The following is an 8,520-nucleotide window of genomic DNA, read 5'->3' as shown; positions in this document are numbered from 1 at the left end:
CTCTCCATCTCCATCTCCTTCTCCATCTCACTGTGCCCCCGTGTATCGTCGCCTCGCTCGCACCGACATCCTTCTCACCCGTAAATCAAGCCCCCAAAACCCCCCACCTTCCAAACTCCACCATGGCCGAACGGGAACCGCGCAGCATCCATATGAACCGCGATTGGAGCAGTCTCCCAATTGACATCCTCGACCTCTATTGTTCGTGTATGGATATGTTGAGCTCCCTGCGGCTGGCTGCATGCTCGAGGGACATGCACACGGCCATCATCGAAGCGAGGCCTAAGCTTTTGTACCCCTGAATAATCAAAGGTTAGGAATATATGGATATTCTCCTTATTTTACAGTAATCTATATACTACTACTAAATATGAGTGTGTATCAATGGCCATGTTAGTTTCCTCATTTTCATGATGTAGAAACATGCACCACACTATTGTTTTCATCTAACCATACATTAGGGAAGTAAATGTGCATATGGATAACTCTATATTTGGAAGTAGTGAAATCATGTAATACTTACCATCTGTACATACCTACATTCGCCCTTCAGCAATCAATGGCTAGAATAATATCCTTACAAAAAATTTCCCACAGAACACGAGTATATAACAATGCATGGTCTGTTAGTTACCTTGAAGAATTTGTTTGTGAGGACAGAACATGATTACATAACATGCATGACATGGTAGTTACCTGTGAAGAATCGATTGCGAGATAACATGAGTATAACCATGCATGGCACTTGTATATTTTCGAACCCAGTATACATTTCCCTGTATTTTCCTCCCAGTTCCAACAGGGACATATCAATGTTGTTTCTTGCATTATCCTACTCATACTCTGAACAATCCTGATCTTACATTAACAATGCATGTCCTTTTTGATATGATGCATTGTCCCTACAGTTACTGCCCTTTGTAATCACACCACCTTTGCCAGAAACAGGGAAGCACAACTGGTTCCTCGCTCGATCAGATGACGGCAAAAGACTGTTGATCATTCGGACACATGAGTTGGAAAAGTTATATTGCAAAAACCCCACTGTATACAAGCACCGTGAAATACGTGAGTATCCAGGCAGTGGGTGTTACGTCTATGAGCAGGATACCAGCTTGTTGGGGCCTTCAGGATTTTTTAGTTAGAGGCGGGTAAACAGCCTTGGTTCACACTCTCTATTTCTCGGACTCAATTATCTGATTAACCAGGAGATCCCCGTTGGCAAGGACCTTGATGCTAGAGAGGTTCTGTTTGCTATGGCAAACTATATCTACATGGCGAGCCCTAGAAGTTCGGGAGCAAACTCCCCTGATTGTCAACGATACAGCCTGCAGCCAAAATAAGGTGAGAATGACAAAGGCATCCGGATTAACTTTGATCCTTGGATGTCTCAATTACGACAGGTAGTGATGTGGTTCAAGCCTTTAGGTTGATAGGTAATTGGGCTGTTGCGTCGAAAGGATGGAGTACTGGTTTCTCCGGATCATTGGTCGCTGAAGCGGGGCTGCAAATTATGATGGTGTTGGATCATCTCTTCGAATGACTTTGTTGTCTTTGCTGCTTGTCCTGGATGGGTAGTTCTTTCTTTTGTTATGCATATTCCTTGTCATTTGGTCATCCTCATCTTTGTCACTCTTACTGTGTAATAGTTGGCTCTGTTTAGAATGTCATTCTCGTCTGGATCTCGAGAGTCTGAGCGCTGCAGATGGGTGCGTTTCAGTGGTGTAGCAAGACTTCTAATTAACTATCATGTCTTGCTGTTTATGTCAGTAGTAGTCACTAGTCATTGTTTGAATGTTGTATATATCGTTGTTTCGAACTGTTTATTGTCTCGAACTACTGGTGGGCTAAATGAGGGCATCACCATTCTCCAGTTTTCAGTGTGTATCTCCTTTTTTCAACTTATATAATTTGATCTTATTGTCTTTTCGATGATGTACACTTGTTTGGGCCAGTGAGGTATCGTTGAATATGGGTCGAGTAGTAACATAATGCCAAACAGGTCAATTATGACTCTCAGGCGGGGCTCTCAAAATATCCTCAAAAAGAAGGTTGGGCTCTCCAAAAAAGAAAGAATAAGGACTCTTAGGCCGACATGTGGGCGCCACCAGTGTTTTCATGCACTTGCACGCCGAGAGCATATTGGCGCGTGTTCGAAATTCATGCTACCTTTTCATCCCCAATCTCCCGTCCCTCCCCCACCTCTGGAATCTCGATTCCTACTCCAATTACCACAAATCCCCCTCCTGTACTCCCTGTACTCAAGTGCACTATCATGTCGCCGTTCAACGCGGATCTCCGAGCCGGAGATCCTGGGGTCCGTCCTGCCTTCGATCGCTGCGTGCTGTCGCTCAACAGTGGCACGGTGGCGCTTCACGACCAGTTTGCCAGCAAAGTGCTGATGGTAACCAACAATTGCGACCGGCCTCCCGTCTCGCCGGATGACCTTGTCAAAGCTCTTGGCATTGCACACGGCATCCAAATAAGTGACTTGCTCGTCGAAGTCTGTTCGCCATCGGCTTATTTCTTTGTCAGGTACCGAACAACTTTGGACTGTAGTCGTGTGTTCGAATCTTCCTAGCGTTTGTTCTGTGATGGCGCGCTGGTGAGCTTTGATCGGTGGCACCTAGGATGGGGCTCAGTGCCCTCTAAGCTTGAGTTTTTAACAAATCTTACCTTCCACGGCATGCCTCGATGTGCTTGGAACAGCGAGTCCATGAATGAGCTTATCAACGACCATGGAGGTGAGCTCGTAAGTATGTTTTTTCCTCCAGACAGCTGGGCTCTAACGGTTCTGGCATGGATGAAGAAGTCGTCCACCATACCGAAGGTGATTGGTGTTGTGATACCAGTGCGGGAACCAGGGTTGTACTATTCGTCGCCACCAAGGCCGCCGCGGACCACGTTAGGGATGTACCTGTATCGAGTGTTTGTGCATGTCAAAGAAGTGGTTATTCCATCAATTGAAGTCCGGCCGCCGCCGCTGGTGCCAGGGTCCATCGACGATGTCCATTACAGGAGTCAACGTGAGACTTTTCCCGTGTTGCTCGGAACGATGGATGGCACAAGGCCTACTCCATCGCGCGGCGGAGGCCACTGCTTCTTTGGGAGAAGAGGCAGGGCTGGCTGGCTGAATGTGCTCTAATTTGAGGTAACAACTGAATCTTGTCAGATACTAGTTAAATCCGTGCTATGGGTGTGAAGCACTGATGTGCTAGTACATTTGATTGTGACTTGTTCTAATTTTATACCTGAACTTTTTTTAGAAAGGGTTGTAAGTCAACTTAATGTGCTAGCAGAACTTATTGTGTTGTCTGTCTGTTTTCTTTGCACAACATTCAAGATATTCCCCCATCATTGATAAAGACGATGAACCATTATTATGAGTTCGTTGGTTTCAACATAGCCCTACCGGTAGCGATCCACTGCTTCCATCCTGACTATGCCGCCTGCGTGAAATTTTTGTATGCAAGTTCAATGTGCTATGATGTTCTATATGATTGTGTCAACTATATAAATTTTTACTGAGCATCAGCAATGCATATGGCTGAAAGATGTATTTACGAGCATCGACCGATGGGTCTCACACACACACACGCACAAGTGGGACCCGTTGAATTATTTCTTTGCTCATGACAACTTTTAATTAGGTTCCACTATAATCTAACTTTGTTCTTAAGTTATTAATTGAGCTCAGTGACTTCAAGAAGTTGTACAGAAGCCTTGTTTCAGCCTTTCCGGCGTCGCTGAATGTGGGCTTGGTAGCCATGTTAGGTTGTACTGTACTACACAACAGTTGTACAAAATATCCGAGTCAACTTGTTATTCTCCGCCCTGCTGGGCTTCAAACTTCCCTAGGAGGTATGCATTAGGCTTAACAAGAAAATGGACTTTAAGAAATAATAAATGGGATGTAATTATAATAACTGGGCAGTAACTATAAAAGAATGCACCAAACGCGTAATTACTTTAAAAAATATATTATTTTTGGAATTTGAAAATTTTAATTTCATTACTTGTTGCGCGCGCAATATTTCGTTGGATTTTAACGTAATACAACTTTATTTTGAAATTATATTTAATGTGACTACAAATTTCGGATAAAAATATTTTGGATCCCATAAAAATGTGGGAAATGTTTTTGAATTCTGTTTTGAGCGGTTGGTCAAAATTATTAATCTTTTTTTTAGGAATGGTTGAAATTATTAATCGTTGTCCTAGCTAGAAAATGGGCTGTAAACGGGCTATAGTAAATTCCATTAGAATTAAAAAATGGGCTGTACATTCTTAGAAATCGCAAATGGGCTATATGTTCTCTGCCACAGACTTGTGGGCCTTCTAAGTTGACATGTCCCCTAAGAAAACTAAGTTCACGCGTATGCAAGGCTTTGTCAACAACACACGGTTCTGGCAGCTGTGGCCGTTGGATGTCCATCCAACGGATGTCGTGCTTCTTCTTCAATCTTGGATATTCTTGCTTTAGCCACCCAAAAAATGATTCCTCTCCCTGACATCTGGGGCGCACCGTTTCGGAGGCTGACCTGTGGGCCTACTAAGTAGATGCGTACCGAGGGCTTTGTCAACTTAGTCAATATAAACGATTCTAGCTGCAGTGACCGTACGGTGTCCATCCAACGGCCATAGTGCTTCTTCAACCTCTGGTCTTCTTGCTCCAGCCGCCCAAAGCAGCGCCGGTCATGCCGCGTGCTCCTGCCTCTTGTGGCCGACTATGATGCCGCAAAAGCCTCACCGCCCCCTACTACTCCCACCTCTAGCCAAGACATCCCTCTACTCACCCACACCCCCTGTTATGCTGCGGCGACGGCAGCCTCACACCGCAGCGAACCAGTAAACCCTCATACTCCTCTACGCATGGGCATCCACTGTCGCGTCTCCCCCGGCTTCGCGTCGTCCCCTTCCTAGGCCTCGCCATCGTCCACCGCCCTGGTGCTCTCGGCATGGCATGGTCAACATGGTTAAGGAACGGCTTCCATCAGACGTGGACTGTACGTGGAGAGGCTGACAGCTGGGTCCACGGCCGCAGCAAGGAAGTGCCTCCTTATTATGCGAAAAATAATGATTCCTCCACCTGACAGCATGGACCCACCGGACGGGCAACCGTATTTCACGAAAAAACGTTTCCCCCTGACTACTGGGACCTACCAGCTACATCTTCGCATGCAAGGAAATGCGTCTGGGCAAAAAAATGATTCGCGCCTGACTACTGGGACCCACCAGCTACATCTTCGCACGCAAGGAAGTGCCTGACAGTCGGGACCCACCTGGTCAAAGCGTATGTAGCGTTGTCATTCTGGTCGCGAACGTGTACGTACATACTGGTTGAAGTAGAGGCATGCACGTGTCATAGTAGAGGCGCGCACATAGCATTGACACGTACGTACAGCAGCCAGTGTGCAAGAAAGAAAATACGGCCACATACGTACATGCAGGCGGGGTCTCGAACGCCTACTCGCGCATACGTATGGTCAGGGCTCATGTACATGGCTGGGTCAGAACGGAGAAACATCATCGTCGTCGCTCGCAAAAAAAACAACATCATCGTCGTCGTGTTCATGGGGAGGCAACAGCATGCGTCGTGTTCATCGGGAGGCAATCGAACGCGTGGGAGCCAACCGGCTTGGACGAAACAGCCGATGGAAACGAGGCCTGGCGTACCGCGGAACGAAGGAAACAGCCTTGTGTTCGACCGGCCATGTTCGAAACGGGATCCTGTTCATCGGGAGGGGTCTGTCATACCACAAAACAAAGGAAACAGACCTCCTACGATCGAAATAGGGTCCTATTGATCGGGAGGGGTATGGCATACCGCAAAACTGAGGAAACAGACTTGCGTTGGAGCGCTACGATCGAAACGGGGGTCCTGTTCATCGGGAGGGGTGTGGCATACCACAAAACGGGACTCCATGGGATACTGTTCATCTCCACCGTCGACCCCCTCCAGCCTCCACGGGCTACTGTTGATCCACCATCGACCTCCTCCAGCCTCCACCTGCGACTGTTCATCCATGGGCTCCTGTTCATCCAGCCTCCACCGCGTGCTACTCCACCGGCTACTGTTCAACCAACCCTCTCCACGGGCTCCTATTCAACCACCCCTCCACGGGCTACTGTTCATCCAGCCCTCATCGTCTACTGTTCATCCTGCCCTCCATGGGGTGGTCCTGTTCATCCTTCCCTCCACGGGGTTCTGTTCATCCAGCCCCAACCGGCTCGATCGATCGGGGTCCTGTTCATCCAGAGGCAACACCACGGGGTCCTGTTCATCCACCCCCACCGGGAACTGTTCATCCAAACCCCCCCAGCAACACTCACTATTCATCCAGAGGCAGCATCGATCAGCTTCAGTTAGCAGCAGTAGCGAAGGAATCGCTCGATCGGGTTCAATTAACAGCCATCGATCAATCGCTCGGGTTCAGTAACGCGTAGCCTGTAGTGCAATTGCTCGGGTTCAGTAGGCGAATGCCTCGCTCGGGTTCAGTTAGAGCCCAACGCCTCGCAACCACGCGCATGCATATACGAGAGAAACGTGCAAACCTCCGTGCATCGCTTGGCCCCGACCACCCACCGTAACCGGGAACACCCCAATATTTTCCTCGCCCTCGCTTCTACCACGGTTTTTTCCATCATGGACGGCCCAAAGAATGTCATGCGGATGCGTCTCCGGCCCGCCCAGGATGAAAAGCCCATTTTCTGTCATGATTTTTTTGTCATAGAAGTAGGAGCCCACCACATCTATGATGACACCGTGTTTTGTCACAATTATCATCATAGAAGTGTCATAAGTATGACAGGAAAAATATTCGTTCGGCCCAAAATGTCACGGATGTGTGTTTTTTGTAGTGTATAAACCATGAGGATTGAGTCGTGACTTAGCTTTTTGACATGTAGTGCAGCGAGCAACAAAGCGCTCAACATCCCGTCTCATCTTTGGCCAAAAGAAATGCGTAGCAAGTACATCCTCCATCTTCTTGATGCGAAAATGTCCCATTAATCCTCCTCGATGCGCCTCCTGCAACAATAAAAGACGAACTGTCACAGCCATAGCTTTGGCCTTTGCTTGTCTTTGCATATGCATCCATGCACCATCTTAAATTCAAGGAAATTGAATTGAGGGAATTCTCAAGCGTCAGAAAACTTTTAAAAATGATCAACATCAAAATATTTTCAAATGAGCCCAACAAAATGTTGCTGCTAATATCTGAAAATATTGGCAAGAGCTAAAACTCAAACCAATATTTTTGGAATCACAGAAATAATTATTCTTGGGCCTTTGAATTAATTCACTAGCTATTTGAATTGGGTTTATATTTACTATAAAATAGATATAAGCCCAATAATTTTGAAATCTTCATGTGGCTCTGAACTAGTTTCCTAAGTCCACATAATAATTTTCAGAAGCATAAAAATCGGTTTGGTTTGAAAACCAAACTCAAAAAAAACTTCAAACAAAATAGAAAAACAAAACACAGAAACTGAGAGAGAGGGAACTCACCTGGCAACCCACCTGGCAGGCCCACTGGTGGCCCAGCCCACCTCCTCCCTGTCGTCTTCCACCTCCTGCCAGTAGGCAGGAGGGTGTGTGCCTCGCACACGCGCACGCGGCCCCAGCCACCTCCTGCTTGCCGCTTGCTTCTGTACGTCGATAGGTGTGCCACGCGGACCCCCAGAGACTTCACGTTCGCTCCCCCCCTCTGTTCATCCCCTCTCTCGCCCTCTCCTTGCCATGGCCGCAACCGCCAAGCGCTCGCTGCCGAGAAAACCCGCAGCCACCGTGCTCCCCTCGCCTCTCCGACCTGCCCAAAGGATCCTCCTCCATCGCCCACGCCTCTCCGTCAGCTCACACGACGCCGGACGCCCTGCATCACCCTCTGCCCGCCATCTTCGCCGCCTCGGCCCCGAGATCGCCGGCGGCCGCACGACCTCATCAGTCCCTCCCCGAGCTCTCCAAGACCACCATCGACCCCACTGTGAGCTCCTGCATCTAACCCCCCTAACCCCGCTTCCCTTTTCTCACTGTAGCCGTCACCCCTTGCTGACCGTAGCATGCCGCCGCCCGAGCTCGCCGTCGACGCAGCTCCGATGACCATTTGGTCACCCCGGCGACTCCAACGAGCTCATGGCCGCACGTAGAGCTTAGCTAGCGCGTTAGTTGGTTCATTTGCGAGCTGCAACACCGAACCCGTCTTTGCCGAACTCCGGCCGCCGCATAAACGGACAGCGCCGTCGATTCAAGCCATCTCCAGCGATGCCACTTGTCTCATCGGATGCACGCGAACCCCAGGAACTCGTAGCCACAAACCACGTGTGGAATGGTGCGCTGTAGTGAGAGCATGGCGATCCTCTGCCGTCGGCTGTGTTCATCGCCGGTCGATCTCCGGCGATGATGACGTGGTGGGGTGGTTTAGTTACTAATGCCCACTAATTAACCTCCTAGAGCCACTGCCATGTGGGCCCCCGAGCCTGCTTAGATTAGTCTAATTTTCTGTTTAGATTAGTGCT

Source organism: Triticum urartu, chromosome 4A (genome assembly GCF_056163025.1).
Source record: "Triticum urartu cultivar PI428250 chromosome 4A, HENAU_Tu73, whole genome shotgun sequence".
NCBI lineage: Eukaryota > Viridiplantae > Streptophyta > Magnoliopsida > Poales > Poaceae > Triticum > Triticum urartu.
This window is presented reverse-complemented; position numbering follows the sequence as displayed.